The 20,938-nt window shown below is 44.1% G+C and overlaps 1 protein-coding gene, 1 non-coding gene and 1 pseudogene across 3 annotated transcripts in view; 1 reads left to right on the forward strand and 2 right to left on the reverse strand.

Annotated features, from left to right (window-relative positions):
* Positions 1–17,318, reverse strand: part of Slc16a14 (solute carrier family 16 member 14) — a 74,228-nt gene extending 56,910 nt beyond the window's left edge. Inside the window, exons 1-2 of one of the 2 annotated variants that reach the window (XM_074071938.1) lie at positions 17,143–17,318; positions 459–553 (exon numbers count right to left, since the gene is read on the reverse strand). The gene's annotated coding sequence lies outside the window, so the exon portion shown is untranslated. The remainder of the gene's footprint in view (positions 1–458; positions 554–17,142) is intronic. The other variant, XM_074071937.1, reaches the window with a different exon arrangement.
* Trnaa-agc (transfer RNA alanine (anticodon AGC)) lies at positions 11,026–11,097 on the reverse strand. Its single transcript has one exon. It is a non-coding gene; the product is annotated as a tRNA-Ala (tRNA).
* A 2,456-nt stretch (positions 17,319–19,774) lies between the features above and the next one.
* Positions 19,775–20,686, forward strand: LOC109691540 (uncharacterized; annotated as a pseudogene).
* The last annotated feature ends 252 nt before the right edge of the window (positions 20,687–20,938 follow it).

Here is a 20,938-nt window from a genome sequence, read left to right on the forward strand (position 1 = left end):
AAAGTGAGTGCCAGGGACAATGTCCCAAGTTGACCTGGTGCAGTTTGCTGATCCTATCCTCTCTACTTCCTGCAAGGCAAGACAGTTGCTGTGGGAAAACACCTCCTCACAGGTTCAGTCCAGACCCACACTTGTCTAGGAAGAGCTCCACCCTGGGAATTAGAAGTGCATTTCTCTTGACGTTTGTCTCAGGGAATTTAAAATGTCAAAGATTGGGAGAGGTGGCCCAAACAATGTATACACATACGAATAAATGAATAAACAAAAGAAATGTCAGAGATCATCACTACATAATCTCTGGGGTTTGTTTAAATTCGACAGGACACCAAAGGTGTGGGAAGCACAGAGAGGGTGGGCTGTACCATGTGGGGAAGTCATTTCCTGAGCAGGGAGAGGGCAAAAGGAGAGGATGATGGAATGGTGAAATTTAGCAGCTTAAAATAACTGATTTTGCTCACAGTTTAGTTGGTCAGGAACTTGGGAAGGGCTCAACTGGTTGGTTGTGGTTTAGGGTTTCTCCCGTGGACACTGTTAGATGTCAGCTGGGCTGGACCTGCAAGATGGCACCATCACATGGCTGGCAGCTGCTGGGATGTTGAGTGGAGCTCTCCAGTGTTGTTTCTTTAGCATGGTAGCATGGGTCACTGAACTACTTAACATGGCAGCTCCAGGCTCTGAATGCAAGTGTTCCAGAACATGGTGGAAGCATTTCCTACCGGTTGAGGCAGTTCCTAGTCCATCCAGATTCAAGAGGGAGGGGACATAGATCCCACCTTTCAATGGCGGAAATGACAAGGTCACATTGTACAGAGGTGGGATGGGAAATATTGCTAGAACCACCTTTGGAAAATGCCACCTGCCACAGGTATTGTCTTGCAAATTGTATTTCTCCCCTTAGGAGCTGTGCCACACCCCAAGTAGCTTGGGATGGAAGGAGCTTTCAAAGCAGTTTTCACCACTTTCTGTTCCCGTAACAATGTACGAATGGACCATCTGGCATATCTGGGCTGCTGCCTGTAACATTAATTTAGTTTTGGACATCATTGGCAGTGCAATTTGGTTTCAGTGTACTTTGATACTAAATTTATAACTGCACAGTCATTTTCTGTATTGCACTTTGCTCAATGGCTTTGTTTTCCTGATGTCTATGTCAGGATTGGATGACAACAGAGGCCAATTTGTCATTTTCTAGAAGGTCTTTTGGAAAATTTCTAGAAGTGTGTGAGGATCCATTCCCCACTCTGCATAAGAAATTGTCTGTGTAGCCTAAGAAAGCCATCCAGCTCTGGACTTCTGGGTAGCATGAAATCTTGCCTGGCAAAGCCTATTATAGTGCCATGTGTTACACACTTGCCCTTCCTCCCCTCGCCCCTTTTTCCTTGGCCTCAAGCTATTCCATTGATTGTTAGAGTTTTCAAGTATTTGCTTTGGCAAAAAAAACCAACCCAAACAAAACAAAAACAAACCTATTAATGCAAAATATACAAGTCCATGAATCATTTAAATATTTCTAACTTGTACCAGCAGTTCCAGCACTTGGCAAGCTGTGTTAGGAAAATCAGATAAGACCCTGTTTGGGGGAAAAGTAGATTATTTACTGACAAGAATCTTACTCACCATTCGTATATGACTAAACCATTTTGCAATTTGATATGATTCAGATCTGTATCAGAATCAAAGGGAGAAGCTACCAAAGAGAAATAAAATTGCAGCAGGGTATTGTCTGACAGCATCAGGCAAGGGCACTTGTGTGAATGGGCACCCCCCCACCCCATGAGCTGCCATGTGACTTGGATAACCTGTTCCCTCAGTGCTAGGAGCCCCCTGCGTGCTGGTCTTTGCTGTGTCAGTTGCTTCACTTCTACTTGGTTTTCATCCAAAAGCATGGCTTCCCTCAGTCACATGGGAGTCCTAGCTGGCGTTCAGAAGTCTGGGCAGCAGGTGGGAGAGACAGCTTGGTAGCCTGTCATGCCCAACATCTAATTTTTCTGTCCTAGAGTTTTCGGGACATTTTCTTATGTGCTAGGTGCACACAAACTTTACTTGCATCAAAACTGCAGACGGTTGTTAAAACACAGCTTTCTGTGCTCCATCCCCAAAGACAGATTTAGAAGTTTGGGGTAGGGGCTCAGGGGTTCTTCTCCACACTTTGCCACAGTTCTGCTGAACACCCCCCACACCCAGCCACACACACCCCTACTGCCACACTGAATTCACCCCTCCATCATTCTCTTTATCCCCCTCCCCCCGTTCCTGGAATAGTTTGAACAGGTCTCCTTTTTCCATTTTCATACATGTGTACACAGTATTTCCACCATATTTACTCTCCTGCACCCTCTCCCCACATCCTCCCCCCTCTCAGAGGTTCTGCTTTCTGGGCAGATTGTTTCAGAGAGAGAGAGAGAGACCTGAGGGGCAAAGCCAATAAACCTTGTTTTATGGGATGAGACTGGGCCAAAAAAAGCAGTTTATCAAGCAGCCCTTCTCTTTCTTGGCTCTTTAATCTCTTGCTAGCAGGCTTCATAGCACCTGGTGACACACCCTGGCAATGAAATAGGCATTTCAGGGATGTGAAAGAACGCAGCTTTCTCTTCTCCAGAGCCAGGTGGCTGAAGTTTCTAACCCTCTGAGTTAAAGAGGGGTGAGGATAACCCTAACAAACGTCTCAGTGCTCTCCTGACTTGGATGTGCCACACATAGCAAGGGACCCTTTCAAAGGCAGAGCGACTCCCCGGGCATGGACAGGGCTGGGGATTCCCATGCTGCTGGGTCTTGAACCACATAAGGAAGGTGACTAAACACCAGAATCTCTTCAGAAAAGAGTGCCGTGCTCCTCTACAGAAGCTACAACCAGAACGAACTTGCAGACAAGGCTGGGTGGGTAATTTAATGAGTTTTGGAACAGAAACTGCCCAGAAATGAGGCAGGTAAGGGAGGTTAGAGGAGCCAAGAGATGGGGCAGGGGGAGAGGAGGGAGGGGAGGACTGGCTCCCATGGAGGGGTTACCAAGCTCCTTCTCCAGCACTTATGGACCCAGGGCACCAATCTCCTGGGGATCCTTCCCAGCCAGCTGTAGGGATGAAAGCAAATAATAAATACAGTGCCCTGTTAGGTTTGGAGTTCAGATGAACAATGAGTATTTTTTTTAGGATAAGTTTGCCCCCACATATAGCATGGGGAAAAACTTACATAAAACAATCATGCATTTTTTGGAAAGTTTTAGCAAGGATTTATTTATTTATTTAGTGGTACTGGGGCTTGAACTTGGGGCTTCCCCACTTGCTAGGCAGGCACTCTACCACTTGAGCCACTCTGCCAGCCCCAGGGTTTTATTTTAGTCTAACAGGATAAAGTAGGGAGAAGTGGGGGAAAAAAAGAGGAGAAATATATCCTGCTCCCCACACAGGAAATGGGAGTAAAGACTCAAAGTCGTACAGTTATTTGTTCTTTATTTGAAAGTTCATTTAACAGAATGCCCTACTTTTACTAAATGTGATAACCCTATCCCTGACCCCACATTTTCTCCCCTACTAATCCTGAATTGAGTGTCCATCATCTGTGTCCCCAGGGTAATGTGTGCATTCATCTGTGCATTCAGGCACTGTCCTACTGTATCGAACAAAACCACTGTTTTATTATAGCTGTCGTCTACTTCCTTCCTGAACCTAAATGGTCACTTCACCTTGACAATCCACTGCATTGGGCATGTCAGGCCTGCTGTATACCTCAGTGTTTGTTAAATGACTAATGCCCAATTCCTATTCCTTCCATTCCCCTATCCCCTATCCCAGGTAGGAAATCACCCTTGAGACATAATGGAAAGCCCAAGGATCTCTCCTAAACCCCTAAATTGTTGGGAAGGAAGGTGAATGCATGAACTGACCCCAGGGGCAGTTCTGAGGTCTGGAGAGATATTACAAAATGGATCCAGAGCCAGAAAGGGCAGATAAGAAGAGTCAGAAATGGGGAGAGTGGAGAGGTGGGAAGTGGACCTGTGTGAAACCCACCTCTGCTCATGGATGATTGGGCAGAGCTGTTTGAGGGATTGATACTGGACAGGTGTGCTTTGGGGCTGGGAGAAGCAGGAACATCCCTTTGAGGTCCTGTAGTCATCCATGCTTTGTGGAGTCACCAAAATACTTCGTGGAAGAAAAATCAGTTTTCCTGCTAGGGAGAAGTAGGGCAAAGAGATTTGCTGGGAAACAGCAAATCTCTCTGTTAACTTGTCTTAGTCCACTCAAGCTGGTTTTACAAAATACCATAAACTGGGATGCTACCAACAGCAGAAATTTGTTGGCTAGGAAGTCCAAGATCAGATTAGGCCTCTTCCTCAAAGACAGCCACCTTTGCAAAACTCTAACCTCACGTGGTAGAAAGGACAACAGGTTGATAAGGGCACTAATCCCAGGCAGGGAGCACTGCCCACACTCCCACCCCCACCCCCTCACCTCAGGGGTCAGGATTCCTACACAAGAACTTCAGATTGGGGAAGTATCCATTTTTGAAACAAATAAATAAGTGTACATAGGCATCCATTTCTTTCTTTGGGGTTCTTTTAGTAAAAGTCAAGGAAAACAAAGAGTTGACACAAAATAGACCTCTCACAATTGAGTCTTTTGAAGGTTGATCCATTACAATAGGACACAGCAGGTGAAATTCGTCTGACCTGTGTGCCCAAGAGACTGGCTGTTGCTTGAGTGTTGTTTTGAACTTGCTTCCAAGGCATTTTTTTTTTCATTTTGGACTTCGGTGTTTAAGGTATAAAAATGATGGAGGCTCTTAGTCACATTTATAGTAAAGATAAAGTTATCAGGAAACATTGTGCCTATCAGTGCTTTTCACAATCCATTATTTACTGGTTTTAAAACAGTAAGACAATTAATTTAAACATGATAACAGTAATAAACCAATCAGTAAGACAATTATTTTAAACATGACAACAGTAATGAAGATGACATAGAAGAAAAACCCTCCTAAATTACACTTTTTAGGAAGGCTCAATGTTTTCCCCCGGTTTCTCTCTGTGTTAAGTCATGGGTAGCAGCTCCCTCCTCCTGCTATGATTGCTCAGTAAAGGGTTGTGACAAAACGGGCCAATGAGAAAGGGCCTGTGTAGTCCAGGCTGGTCTTGGATTTATGCTCCTCCTGCCTCTGAGTGCTGGGATTACAGGTACCTGCCACCATGCCTGGCTCCCTCAGTCTTTTAAAAAAATTTTTTTTTTGTGTGTGGTACTGGAGTTTGAACTCAGGGCCTACACCTTGAGTCATTCCATTAGCCCTTTTTTCTGACTGGGTTTTATCAAGATAGGACCTTGAGAACTGTTTGCCTGGGCTGGCTTCAAACTGCTATCCTCCTGATCTCTGCCTCCTGAGTAGCTAGGATTACAGGTGTGAGCTTCCGAGGACACCCAGCTGCCTCATTCTTAAGAAGTCTCAGGAAGAGAGACTGTCTTTTTTCGCTGGATGAGGTCCAGAGGTGGTGCCAAGAACTATTGCAGAGACTTGTGAGGGAGCCAGAATGACAGCAAACAGTCAGCATTCAGAGGATGACACAGCAGAAAGGCAGAAAGACCCTTGACCTGATGAGCACACCAAGCGCCCAAAGTAGCCTACAGTTTTTCCTGACTGTTTAAGTCAATTTGAATTGTGGATTTCTGTTATCTGTGTAAAAATAATCTTATAACTCATCCATCCCTATCATACCATTCTAACTTATCCCTGCAAAATCACAAGACAGATTTTTCATTTAAGATTATTTTTTGATTTATTTTTTCCCATTCTTCCTTTAGTGATTATTTTATTTTTATCTTAATTTTTGTTTTTGGGGGGGGGTGGCAGGTACTGGGGATTGAACTCAGCAGACCCTTTCACTTGCTAGGCACTCAATCACTTGAGCCATATTCAAAGTCCTCTTTTTAAAAATTTTTTAAAGTTGTTTCAAATTTATAAATTCAATATATGACTTAAGTCTTCTATGACTTAAGTCAAACAAACCTGATGAATATAAAAAGTTAGTTTTCTCCCAGCACCCAACAAGCTAGCCCAATTGATAGAAGATAACATTGTGATCAATTTGAGGTATGCCCTTTCAGATCTTTTTCTATGCATGAAAGAGACATACATAAGTATGTTTTTAAAATTCAGCTTATTTGCACATTTGTAAGGTCATGTGAGCAAATATTTAAGAAATTCAAGGACTTTTTAAATACAAGAACATTTTATCATATGTATATTGAAAATTTTCATGACAAAACCATTAGATTGAGATACATATCGTGTGTTTTACTGTTACTGGAGTTTAGGGCAAAAGCCCGGATTCCAAGAGTCCCTTTAGGTTGGTCACCGTTCCAATACATCAGTTAAAGAGATGAGTAGTGGTGAGGAACAAAGAGGATTTATTCAATGTGGCTGTGTCAGGAAGAATAGATTCGTGTGTTCAGTGACCCCAAGTCCATCCTCCCGGTACTGACATGAGCTTGCAGATTATAAAGAGAAGGGGCAAGGAGAAGGCATGGTTAATCAGTCTTGGTCAGACTGTGGTCTGGCTGATCATTATCTCAGGCTCCTGAGAACTGGTGATACCTGACCTATCTCACCCCCTTCAAGGCTGAAGGAACAGGAAACTTCTCTGACTCTGTCTAGGCCTTCCATTCAGAGATTCCTATAGCGCCCCCATCAGCAGGAAGTAGTTACTAAAGAAAATGACCTTTAGCCTTCAACCACTTCTAGAAATGGAATGACCACTTGACTGGGGATTTGGAGGGAGGCATTCACCACTGGCCTAACTAACTCCATTTTGTCCCTCTCTCACTCTAACCTTTCCCTCCTGAGTCTCTCCTGCAGTCACCTTGGATTCTAGGACAACGGGATTAGTCAATAAACATCTTGTAACAAGAGTTGACTCTAACCCCCAAGTAGCAATGACTTTCTTATCACGACAAGGCTCTGCTTCACCAATCCTGAGATAATGACCAGGCAGACCACAATCTGACCAAGACTGACTAACCGTGCCTTCTCCTTGCCCCATCTGAGGAAGTGTGAGTTACTGAGTCAGAGCTACCCACAACGTTTAAAAAATTTTATTGTTGTTCATAATCCCCCTCTAAACCCCTACAGTTCCAATCCCTGAATTACTTAAAGTTAACATTTCGATATGTAATTCTTTATCTTTGTGTGTGTGTGCGTGTGCGTGTGTGTGTGCGTGTGCACGTGTGTGAGCGTAAATTGGAGACGTGCATTTTTATTGGGTATTTTTTTTTAATGGTATTGGGCCTTGAACTCAGAACCTTATGCTTATTAGGCAGGCACTCTACCACTTGAGCCATTCCCCCAACCCAGTTTTTTTTTTTGATGGTACTGGGGTTTTGAACTCAGGGCCTCCTGTTTGCTAGGTAGGTGGTCTACCACTTGAACCATGCTCCAGGTCCAGAGGCATGCATTTTTATAAAAATATCTACATATGTCTTTTAGGCTTTTTTTTTTTTTTTGTGGTACTGGGGCTTGAACTCAGTGCCTTCACCTTGAGCCACTCCACCAGCCCTATTTTTGTGAAAGGTTTTTTGAGATAGGGTCTCGAGGAACTATTTGCCTGGACTGACTTCAAACCACAGCCCTCCTGAGTTCTGCCTCCTGAGTAGCTAGAATTACAGGCATGAGCAACCAGTGCCTGGCCTTACATATGTCTTTTAGAATGTGTTCAGTTACAAGAAATTGAAAACTCAAACTGGCTTCAACAAGCAAAAGAATGAATTATTTCTATAACTAGAAACTCCAGAAGTGACAGGTCTTGGTGTTAGCTTGATTTAGCAGCTCAGAGAGTTCTTTAAGGACCCCATTTCTTTTTATATTTCTTTTTGCCTTTTGAAACTTATGCCTCATCCTAAAATTGGTTCCTCCTGTGGTGGCAAGGGATGGCAGGTGGCATATAGTACACCTTCTCCAGGCCCAAGGAGTGTCTCTCCCCAGTCACCAAGGAGGTTCCAGGCTTTCCTTTGATTGGATCTTCTTGATCATGTGCCTTTTAACACCATGCATTGATTGGTGGAGGCCTGGGAGATGCTGGTCCCTGAAACAATGCTGTTTCAGGAGCAGATCCTATGCTGGTGAAGGGGACAGAGCAAATTTCTTCAACAAAATATCTGGGAGTTCCCCGGTGATGTAGGATGGAATAGATGCTGAGAAGCTCACTTTAATATCCACCTCACAACCCCACCCCCTCAAAAAAAAAAAAAAAAAAAAGAAAAGAAAAATACTGGCCGAGCACTGGTGGCTCATGCCTATCGCCTATTATCCTAGCTACTTGGGAGGCTGAGATCAGGAGGGTCGAGGTTCAAAGCCAGTCCCAGGATCTTGAGATCCCCATCTCCAAAATAACCAGAGCAAAATGGACTGAGGGTGTAATTCAAGTGGTAGAGCGACTGCTTTGCAAGCTCAAAGCCCTGAATTCAAGTCCCAGTCCCACACACACAAAAAATACTGGAAGGATTATGTCACATGACAACAGTGGTCATTTTCAAGTGGTGTTAATATGGGAAATTTTAATTGTTTTTTGTGATTATCTGGCTCTTACATTTTAGGACACAAACATATGTAACGTAAACAACCTCAGAGAGAAACAAAGACTATAAATGAGTGGAAAAGCTTATGTATAACCCATGCAATATAATTAGCAGCTTGACGGATTTAAAGCAGACACATTAGCAAACAGGAAATATAAATTTTCAGAATGCTACCAATCTTGCAAAAGCTTCTCACCACCTTCTTTTGCCTCTGTTAGGGAAACTGTAGTCATTTCTACACGTAGAGCCTGAGATCTTTGAAAGCCAGCTTGGCTTACTGTCACCAGATCCAGTGGCTTGAATGTTGCTCTATAATTAGGGTGGGGAAGACATTCCACCTTTCTCCAGGAACCATTTCAATGAATTACATTGCTCAGATCAGACTGGTCACCTCCTGGTTTTATATAAAGAGGCACCTTACTCTCAATAGCAAATTATTTGTACGTCTTGGGGTAGAACATATTGGTACATCACTTTTGGGTTATGGAATTCCTACAGCTTTGGTCACTGCTATGGTTCTGGATATGAAATGTACTCCCTAAAGTGTTCATGTGTTGAAGGCTTGGTTTCTGGTGCAGAGGTGGGGCCTTGGGAAGTGATTGGATCATGAAGGCTTTAATGTCACCAATGGGTTGATTCATTGATGAGTTCATAACTTAATGGGCTATTCAGTGGTGGGCCTTAGCTGGAGGAAGTAGGCCACTGAGTGTGTGCCTTTGAAGAGTATGGTTTGTTCGCTACCCCTTCCTTGTTCTTGTTCTGTGCTTCTGGCCACGGGTGAAGAGAGCAGCCTCCTCCATCACACACTCTGGCTACCGCTATATTGTGCCTCACCTCGGTGTTGAAACAATGGAGCCGGTTGTTCTTGGACTGAAACCTCTAAACCATAAATTTTCAAGTTAATTTCTTTCAGGTATTTTGTCACAGCAAGGAAAAGCTGGATAACAGTCACACAAGCTGAAGTCCCTGTTCTAGTCCCCACTCACTCTGGCCTATCTCTTTTGTTGCCTATGGTCCTCTGCCCTCCCTCTGATGGGGTTCCTTGCCTTCTAATCAGATTATACTTCGTTGGGGTCCGGGTGGGGATTTGCATGGCACCCCTCTGACCAAATGACTCATGCATCCTTTGCTCCTGGATCATACAGAAAAAATATTCAGTGTTTTATGACCACCGATGCAAAAACCAGGACACAGACTAATGACAAACATATTTAAAAAAATTTTTTTTTATTCAAATGTGCAACAAACACATATTTAAAGTCAAGGCAGGCTGAAAGTTTGAAAAATAAGGTAGATATTCAAGTTAGATCAAATTATCAGTAACAACAAGCAAAGAATAGCGATGAAAGCCTAATTCTGAGTTTGCTACAGTCAAGGATAGGTTAGGTTAATTTATATGGGCCTGAGCCCAGAGATGTGGATGGATTAACAGGCCAAGTTGGTGGTGAAAAAGAAGGTAGGAACTTTAAATATACTAGAAGGTTCTTTTTTTTTGTGGTACTAGGGCTTGAACTCAGGGCCTACACCTCGAGCCACTCCACCAGCCCTTTTTGTGTTAGGTATTATTAAGATAGGGTCTCACGAACTATTTGCCCAGGCTGGCTTTGAATTGTGATCCTCCAGATCTCTGCCCCCCTGAGTAGCTAGGATTACAGCCGTGGAGCCACTGGCACCCAGCTTGGAAGGTTCTTTTAAGTACAGGAGCAGCTCTCATGAGACCAGAATGACATAGTCCTGCATTTGTTGGGATTTGTGTATCCCAGCCATCATTCCCTCATTTAAGGTCCACTTGTACCTTGCACCTGTGTTGTCACCAAAATCTGCCCAATTATGGTACACACCAGGAACCCCTGTGATGACTGACTGATCTTTCATTTGGTAATGGAGTAGTTTCTCCATACCCTACTTCTGGATGGATTTGAGCTTCTTTGTCACTTGGGTCCAATCTGAAAGTTGGCCATGGCTAACTGTGCCTTTCAAGTACTGTGTGTCCTTAAATTATGAGGGACTTTCTTGACCATTTCCCTTCTGCAGGTATCACTTACAAGTGTGCCTCCATCACCTTTGCTGGCACCCCTCTCCCCAGCACCAGCTTTGCACACAGTTGTAGGTTTGCCTGGGGCCTCCTCACCTGCTCTTCTTTCTCCAGTGGCCTCACTCAGCCTCCTGGCCTTGGCTTTCTCAGCAGATTTCCTCTGTTAGTCAGAGTCTGCACTGACCTGGACCCATTTCAGCATTGCCTCAGCTTTTCATGCAAGAGAAGGAAGAGATCTTTTTGGGAAAAAGAGAAAGCAACTCACTTTTTCTAACCAGAGATTTGTGGTTTTCATACATTTTCTTCAAGTAAGAAATGTGAAATTGGTCTATGTTTTTGCCTCTTTCCTCGGAACTCTCCTTGTGTTACCCCTGCCCCTCAGATCAAATCAATGAAGTAAAGCTTCCTGAGGACAGAATTCATTTATTTATTTGGCAGTACTGGGACTTGAACTCAGGGCCTCATGCTTGCTAGGCAGGTGCTCTACCACTGAGCCACTCCACCAACCCTCTTTTTTGTTAGGTATTTTTGAGATAGAGTCTTGAGAACTGTTTGCGCAGACTGGCTTTGAACTTCGACCCTCCTGATCTTGCCTTCCAAACAGCTAGGATTACAGGTGTGAGCCACCGACACCTAGCTATGGGGCCAGCATTTAGCACAGCTAAATTGTGCACGTGGTAGGTGCACAGTGCATGCTTACTTTAATGATACTATAGCTGGGATTTCAATGTTCATAATATTCTCTGTCATCAATTCTTAGAATATAAGTGCTTTGTTCGGGGTGCTGGGGATTGAACCCAGAGCCTTGAGTTCTTTTGAAAGCTAAAAACTATGGTTACAAATAATATTTTCAAAGACGGGTACTGGTAGCTCACACCTATAATTCTATCTACTCAGGAAGCAGAAATCAGGAGGATCGAGGTTTGAAGCCAGCACTGAGCAAATAGCTCATGAGACCCTACCTTGAAAAAAACTCATCCAAAAAAAGGGCTGGTGGAGTGGCTCAAGGTGTAGGCCCTGAGTTCAAATCCCAACACTGTAAAAACAAATAAAAAACAGCAAAAAAAATATAATTAATATTTGCAAAAATAGCATCAATAACAATAATATATTTTTCTACTTAGGAAGTCTATTAAATAAACAAGATTAAATACGATGCTTACATTTTAAGAAAAATCACAAGAATACATATTGAATGAGCCATTTCTCTATAAGTATAATTCAAAATTCTCTGTTAATTCTGAAAGGCAAATATAAACGCTAATGAAAATAACCTAAACTTTAATAACTTGGTATGAGTGGATTTTACTCTGGAAAACGCAATGTGACAACGGAATTTGCTGTGTTAGGTGGCTACTGTCCCTGCCAAAACGACTTTGTGAGTACAAGGTTTCCTCAATGCAGAGAAATCAATTCTATGGGAAGTAAGTAAAAGTTCAATTTTATAATCAATTATGTGCCAAGTTAAAGTTCTCAGAGCTTAAGTCAATGCATGGGTTTTCAGATTCAATGACAAAATTTCTTTCAAATCGTAGTCTTAAGAGGAAGAGCAAACTTTGCACGACAAATACAATCAACACGTACCATGCAAAGCCACGCAATATGGTAGCTTTTAACTGAGCAATTTGTATTATATGTAGAGTTCAAAACTAAGGAATTTCTGTCTCATCTGTGAAACTAATCACAGTACATACAAAAGGTTAGCTGGGCATTGTTGCACAGGTCTGAAATCTCAGTTACTTAGGAGGTAGAAGCAGGACAATCTTGAGTTGAGGCCAGCCAGGGCAAACGTAGTGGGGAGGTCCTGTCTCCAAAACAAAACAGCCAAGGACGTAGCTAAAGTGGTAGAGAGTGAGGCCCCGGATTCAAATCCATCACTGCAAAGAAAAAAAAAAGGATAAAGTAAGGAAGAATAGCTACAATTAAATTATGTGTTAATTTAGGGAACCAGAGTTTACAATAATCCCAAATGCTAAATCAGAGAGGGAAACTGAAGAGTTTCATGAATCTTCCTGATTGTGGCTTTGCTAAGATTTCACCAGTAGAGCATCTGGTGTGTGGCTAAAGCCAGGTGTGGTCTGCCCGGACAGAGGGTTTGCTTTAGGATGGGGAACTCTCTTAAAGGTAGCAACAGACAACCGCTGACTTTGCAGCGAGGACTGCTTACCAGCAAAACACAGGACTCACCATCTGACTGCCCTGCTTTGTGATGAGTTTTAATCCTGGTAGGGCCACACCCAGGCAAATTAACTTTTAACTAATACTCGTAATAATGCAACATTAAAATCACTTCAATATACTTCAAAGTAAATGCTACAGGATGAACTCAAAAGAGACAAACCATACACCAAAGGCAGAATCCTCCCAGATTCTGGAAAATAATACTGGCAATGAAAAAGCTGTTTGCTTTTTGTGGTTTATTGACATCAGATTCACCTTTGACATGGAAGAGACGGGAGGAAGGAGGGAAGGTCATGTTTACTGCCTTCCAGGTGATTTACCAGATTTGGGATTGTGTGGCTCTCACCATGTCAGAGACTTGGTCACTGTGGTTAAATCCACAGAGAGGGCACAGAGGTGGCTGGAATTCACCAATTAAATTTGGATTGAATAAATACCTGTTTGTTGATCTTGTTTTCTCGTTAGCTAGTCCCATGGTAAAGCAGAGAGTTCCATCCCACTAGAATCAATGACTGCTTTACTTCAGACACTGTACCCTCATTTCTTATAAATTTATTCTCTAAGTTTCTATTAAGATATGCAAAATATTTTGCTATGTATTTCCTGTCACAGTTAGTTTTGAACAATCTTTTCCTAAAATCTTGGATTGACTTCTATGCCTTATTTTTATTTGTATATATTAATATATATGCTTATACATATTAAGGACAGTGAAGTATGTCATCAGAGTGTCCTCTTTGTACATACAGCAATCACTGTTACTGTAAGACTTTATAAACACATATATTGATTTTTTAATCAGTTAATTATCCCAGGCTGCTGGACTTGAACCCAGATCCTCCTGCTACATACACTTATAATTATCTAAGTTATAAAACGAAAAAGAGCTTCATCACTACCTTCTTTCTGAGGCTTCCTTCCTGAATACTTATTCATATCCTGGGTTTGGGAATCTATTCTATTTCTGCCTGGTCTTGTCCATGGTCAGCTTGGTGTTGCAAAATCTCATTGCACTCAGTAAAGATCCATATGCACGTTGTTTTTATTTATCTTATTTTATTTTTATTTATTTATATTTTTGGGGTACTTGGGCTTGAACTCAGGGGCCTACATCTTGAACCACTCCGCCAGCCCTTTTTTGTATTGGGTTTTTTCAAGATAGGGTCTCGTGAACTATCTGCCCAGGCTGGCTTCGAACCGTGATCCTCCTGATCTCTTCCTCCTGAGTAGCTAGGATTACATCCTAGAAAAGGAGGTGCTAGTAAACCAAGGTAGTGACTCTCAAGAATGATAGATGCTACAAGTACTTTAGAAGAATGCCTGTAGGTCAAAATTTTGGTCAGAAAAAAAAAATGGAGAAGAAAGCTGTAGAATTCCCCTTTATGTGAAAAGGGGTAGATAAGGACTCAAAAAGTTAGCTATTGGGCTGGCGGAGTGGCTCAAGTGGTAGAGCACCTGCCTAGTAGTCACAAGGCCTTGAGTTCAAACCCCGGTACCACCACCATAAAAAATAAAGTTAGCTGCCTGGGAAGCCATGCATTAGGAAAGATGTCACTCTTGTTTTCTGCAGTTATTGGATATACCTAAGGAGGCTTTGTCACTTCACCCAGCCCTCCAAGTCACCTCTGTCTGTCTCATGGTTAGCAATCACAGCCAGCGTTTAGTAAGTGCTTATTCTCGATGCCTAGGGCCTGGTTCTTAGTAAACACTTCCTCCTGTTCCCTTTGAGGAGAATAAAAAAGAGATTGCTGAAGATACACCCTGAGCGATTTCTTTCCTTCTTTTTTGACACAGGGTATTTGCTACGTAGTCCAGGCTGGCTTTGAATTCTCCAAACTTCTGCCTCCACCTCCCGAGTGCTGGGATTACAGGTGTGTACCACCATGTCCTACTAGAGTTCTACTTTTATAGATGCCCTGGTTATTATCTCTGTGTATTTTCTGACTTTCCCTAGGGGAAGCATGTTACTCTCAGGGGTTTGCCTTGAGCCTGGTTGCAGGAGGAGACGTGTGGGCTTCACCTGCCTCCCACAGGCCTGTTGCAGAGTGGGAGGGTGGGTCTGGTGTTCTCGAGCCTCTGTAGCTGTAATGGAAGGTTTTGCTGAGGTCCCTTGGCTGCAGGGCCTTATTGCAAAACTGAAGCCAGAGTAGTGTTTTAGGCTAGAAGGAAGCAGGAGTTCCTCATTTCAGACTTTGGGAAGACAAACAAGGCTCTGAGTATAAGTGGAGTAAATAGTAGAGATAGGCAATTTGATGGGTTTGGTTGCCAGGAACTCCTGATATGCAAATCTACCTCTGAGAAGGAAGGTGAATTTGGGGATGAGATTCTTTCTGGATGCATGATTTAGGGAGAGTAGGTGTTCATCCCAAAGTCTTTTCAACAGATTAAAGGCAGTAGAAGCAGTCTTCATTGATTTTGCACATGTCCGCACCTGCCCCTCCCACCACCACCCTGGAGATTTCCCATTTCCAAGCCACTTGCTCTGGCAGTGATGTCCTCGCCTGGCAGGCGCAGGTCCCCTGGCAGGCTGCATGCTGTGCAGACAGGGCAGGAGGATGGCGCCATCTCTCCTTGGTTCTTCATCTCGTGCATGCACTACTCCTAATTTTCATCATGCCAGACTCCTTCTTGCTTGCAAAATGGTTTTCAACTCTGGAATAGTCGAAGGCTCTCCAAGTCTGGAACCGAATGCTCTAAACAAGCTTTTGTTTACTTAGAATCTTCATCCTTCTTCTTTCTGTACCTCATCCCTGCCCTGCTCTGCCCTAGTTTTCTTCTTTAAAAGACCAGCTTCAAGAATCACTTCCTCCATGAAGCCTTCTCTGACTACAGCTGACCAATGATTGCTTGTACTTCTGCATAACCCTCCCTTAGCACACCTGGCTTCCTCACTCATTCAGACATGATGTTTCTAGTGTTTATTATTATTTGGCAGTACTGAGGTTTGAACTCAGGGCCTGTCACTTTCTAGGCAAGTGCTTTCTGTTTGAAACATACCTCCAGCCCTAGTGATTATAGTTTAATTAAGTCACTAGACAATAACCTCACCGCTCACGTACAGTTATGCATTGTTTGTCTCCATGCTAGATAAAAGTTGGTTGAGAACAGTGCCAAAATAAGGTGTCATGTTGATTAAAACAATAAGGAGATGGGCTTGGTGGTGTGGCATGGTAGAGCTACCTGCCTAGCAAATGCAAGGTCCTGAGTTCAAAACCAGATACTGCCAACCAAACCAAACAAAACCAACCCCCTAAAGAAGTAGAAAAGCAAAGAAACTAGGACCTGCTTGGCCTCAGAAGAGTTTCCTGAAACTGTTTCAGATGCAGAGGGGTTCATCTACAGTCATCCAGGGGGAAAATGGCTTTTAGAATTCATTTGAAAGGGAGCATATGACAGTCACAGCAAGTAGGATTCTGAGCCTTGGCGCACAGCTAGTAAAAGTCTGGATGGGGCTGGCGGCAGATCTGTGGAACACAGCAGATGTATGTGGGCGCAGGAAGCCTGCTGAGCGGGAGTGAGGAGTCCTGCAGGGATGCCTCAGACAGCGACTGGGATTCTGGACAGAACAAGCAAGACAGAATAGCAGAAGAGAGAGCTGGATGCTGGTGGCTCACACCTGTAATCCTAGCTACTTGGCAGGCTGAGATCAAAAGGATTTCTGTTCAAGGCCAGCCCCAGGCAAATAGCTTGTGGAGACTCTGTCACCAAAGAACACCAGAGCAAAATTGACTAAAGGTGTGCTTGTCTGATCTACAAGCATGAAGCCCTGAGTTCAAATCCCAGGCCCACACAAAATAAATATATAAATAACATAGAATGTCACTCATCAGTTAACCAAACCTGGAAACCAGGGTACAAGGTGGTAAAACTTTCACTACAAACCACAACTTACTGCTCAGTGGATGACACGGAATCAGCTGACAGGGAGGCCTTCACCGTTGTGGACTGCACCAGAAGCAACCTCCCTGACTGAGTTTGGGGCTCAGAGGTTGTGTGTCAGGTTTGGGTGAGGGTCTGGCAGGACAAGGCTGGCTCTGTCCTAGAGAGATGGGGGTCTGTCCAGATCAGCAAGACAAGGCCCAGGTACAGCAAAATAACACAAGAGGATCTGGAGTGGAGGTGGGGCAGTCTTGTTCCCAGGAATAAGGTGGACCCAAGTTCTGAGCTGGCCCTCGAGGATGAGCATGAGGGTGACTGTGATACAGAAAGAATGTGGAGCCTGTGTTGCACACTGTGCTGTAAGGAAGAGGCCAGAGACACAAAGTGTCTTTAATACCCAAGGTCACAGTCCGAGTTAGCAGAAGATCTAGCATAAGGACTGGTTCCCAGCGTTCCCCACTCCGGGGGTAGGTACTTGCCATAACTTACCCTCAGTTCCAGTGGTGGTGCCCTAAGCACAGTTGTTGGGGTCCTCTGGGAGCAATTAGGAGGATGCTTTTTTTTTGAGGCAGAGTCCTCAGCCTGGCCTCAAACTCTCAGTTCTGCCTCAGCCTCTGAGTGCTGGGATTACAGATGTGCACCACTATGCCTGGCCAAAGAGAAAGCTTTTGATAAAGGGCAGATGTGGATTCTTCTGTTTAATAGTAAAGGCTCCTTGTGTAAGATTTTGATTGTGAAATCTGTCATTAAAAGAAAGCTTAATGATTAATGATTCCGACAACAACAGTGATCTCTGTAGACTGGGAGAACAGAGAAAGATACATGCTTAGAGTTCAAAAGGATGATCTGGCACCAAAAATCCATCAGAACAAGAAAAGTTCTCCACAAAGGGTGAGAACACAACACCCAGGAAATAAGAACTGTGCCCAGATGGCGGGATTCCATAAGGAGCTCTGACAGTTAGGTACTCAGGAAGTTGGAATAGTGGCACCTCCAATGTGATGTGTCCTTTCCTAATGGGCAGAAAATGGGGGCATCTCAGTGGTACCAGAAATTCAGGAGTGAAGGTTGTTGGCTTTCTTTGTCTTACACGAGCTTTCCTGGCCTCTCAGTGACCTCATGTTCTCCTTTATCTCTGCTTCTGTCCTTCCTCTCCCTGTCTCTGTCTTCTCCTCACTCATACCCTACTGGCAGGCCAGTTACACAACACCACACTCACATTCTTTGTGTGTCTTGGGTCAGATTTTTGTGGTACTGGGGATTGAACCCAGGGTCTTGCATCTGCTGGGCAAACACTCTACCACTTGAGCTACACCCCCAGCACAGTCTACAGAATGATTTCCCATGAGGCAGATGTCAATCAGCTTTGATAGGAGAGGACGTGATGCTATGGATTGTGGGAATGAGCAAGGCAGACAGCAGCAGAAGATACGTCCCTTAGCAGGGGTACAGGTGGGCAGGCAACAGCTGGTGTCTGTGCATATTTGAGAAGTCTCATGGGACCACCATGTACATCTTTTCATCTTGGTGGTCACATTCTCGCAGTGATCTTGTCATCCCAAATTTTCCCAGATTTGTAGCTGACCGGCTTCTTAACAATACAATACACATTCCTGCCAGTGGAGTCCAGTGAGCTGCTCAAATGCCACTGGTTAAGGAATGACTGAGGGCATGCACTCATTTGGCCTTGCATTTGACATAGGCTTCCTTGTTAATGGTTGAGAGGGTAGGTTCTGGAATGGGGCTCCACTAGGCAACAATCATAAGCTTTGAGCAAGAAGTGGCTTAATGTGTCAGTCAGCTTTCTGTAACTATAACGAATACCTGAGCCAGCCAACTTATCAAGAGAAAAAGTTGATGTTGGCTCACAGTTTTAGAGATTCTAGCCAATGACTGTTGGCCCTGTTGTTTTCGAGCTTGCGACAAGGCAGTATATCATGGAAAGAGTGTGTGGCAGAGCAAAACCACTTGCCTCATGGCCAGGGAGCAAAAGAGAGTGAGGAGGTGGCCCAGGGTTCCACAATTCCTTTCAAGAGCAGGCCCCCAATGACCTAAAAACTTCCCACTAGGTATCACCTCTTTTTTTTTTTAGGGGGGCAGTACTGGGGTTTGAACTCAGGGCCCTGTGTTTGGTAGGTAGTTACTTGAGCCTACCAGCTTGAGCTGGTACCACTGGAACCACTCCAGCAGTACCACTTGCAGTCCTTTTTGTGATGGTTTTTTTTTTTTTTTTTTTGAGATAGGGTCTTGAGAGCTATTTACCCCATCTGGCTTCAAATTGTGATCTTCCTGATTCCCGCCTCCTGAGTAGCTAGGATTACAGATGTGAGCCACCAGTGCCTAGCTTAGGCTTCACCTCTTAAAGGTTCTACCACCTTCCAATAGTGCCATCCTGGGGACAGTCTTTAATAAATGGGCCTTAGGGGGACATGCAAGACTGAAACTATAGCACTTAGCCCTTCTGAGTCTTGGTTTTCCCATTTGTGATGAGACATGGTGAGAAATAAAACATACCTAGGGACAGTGAGCAGTATGCTCTCAGAATAGTTTTTATCCATAAAAAGCATCCAGTAAATGTCACCCAGGAGTGCCATCATTACTGCTACTCCCTTTCAGCCTCTGGACCTAGATGAACTTAAGGCTCTGAATCAATGCCTTCCCCACCTTCCTCAAGCTCTTGCCCTGACTTCTTCCCAGACCTTTGCATGCACTCTGCTAACCGAGTGCTGCACAGTTAATCATTTGATTTTATGATGCTGTGCTTTTCTGCTCTTGATGGGAAAAGTTCTCCTACCCAGGGATAGAAAAAGATGTGTAAGCATTAGACCTTGACCTGGATCTGAGTGATTTGCTGAGTACAGAGAACACATCTTTCCCACCCTTTCTTCTGTTACACTTGCATAGACGCCCTCCCCTGGATACAGAGAAGACCCTAGATGATGTCTCTAGTTTGTTTGATCCCAGTCAATACTGTTTAAAATTGTCATTCCCTGTCCCAAAGAACATGCAGTCTATTCCTCGAGACTGCACAAGGCCAGAGAGCTGGAAACCACACAGGAAGCAAGGATTCATTCAGTCTCCTCCTTTTCTCTTCCAGGAACCAAGCCAACCCTGAAGGGCAATGAACTTGTCTTCGGAGCACTGCAACATCTCAGACCTGCTGAGGCTGGAGGCAACAGTGAAGGCCTCTGTCTATGTGGTCATTTTCTCCTTCGCCACATTCGTCACTGTGGTCGTCATCACAATAGTGTCCCAGAATTTGAAACTAAGAAAAGAGGCCCGATTCATATTCCTTTGCCATCATCTCCTGTGCATCTCCTTCTACTGTGGCCTGGGGGTCGTGTTCCAAGGAATGTGAGCCTTGCTGGTCAACAGCCCCCTGCTGCTGTGCTGGCTGGTGTTTGGGGTGCAGCTGAGTGCTGGAGAAGGGATTCTTTTCACTCTGGCATTGATGGCTCTCAACACCTACCTGGCAATCTGCTGGCCACTGAAGTCTCTGTCTTTTGTAGACTTGGTTAAATATAGGATTCTGGCTGGGACTTGGACCACCATCCTACTCAAGAACATTTGCTTGTTCCTCATTGAGGGCACTCACCCCTCTCTGGCTGCTGTGTTTAAATCTACACCCCTTTGCCCAGTGGTCTTGAACGGTATTCCTGCCAGAGTCATTGGGATGCTTTTCCTTTTCCTTCTTTTGTCTGTCATTCTGCTAAGTTACTCTCTGATCTACTGGGAAGGGAATCATGCCGGTCGCTTCAATAGTTCCAACATCAAAGCAAGGAAAACAGTCCTCATTCATTTAGTGCAGATCAGTTTACATGTGGTGCCTACCCTGATAATCATAGGCTTGGGAAAGATGTGCGGGGTGTTTTTCTTTGCTCTAAATTTGGTGCTTTTTAGCATTTTTGCGTTTGCCCAGTGTTTTAACCCATTGGTCTATGGGCTCCAGAACAGAGAGCTGCGGCACAGATTCCAGGGCTGGATGCGCGGCCGTGGTAGAGGTCACAGGATGAGCAGCAGAGGGCCGGTTTAAACAAAAACTCAGCCATTTGGAATGAGTAACTCCAGTCCTAATGTGCACACCTGCTAGGGTCAACGACCTGCCTTTACTCACCCCAAACTGTGCCTGGATTGGATTTTGAAAGTACGCTGAGGGAATCAAATTTATTTGTTTGGCCTCCAAACTTTTCTACTGTGCACACACTGAGCTGGTCTCAGGGAAATCATTTCAGTGTCTTTAATTCTAAACCCAGGTTAGTGTTTTCCTTTATTCATTCCTCCCTTC

The sequence above is a fragment of the Castor canadensis genome, chromosome 4 (genome assembly GCF_047511655.1).
Source record: "Castor canadensis chromosome 4, mCasCan1.hap1v2, whole genome shotgun sequence".
NCBI lineage: Eukaryota > Metazoa > Chordata > Mammalia > Rodentia > Castoridae > Castor > Castor canadensis.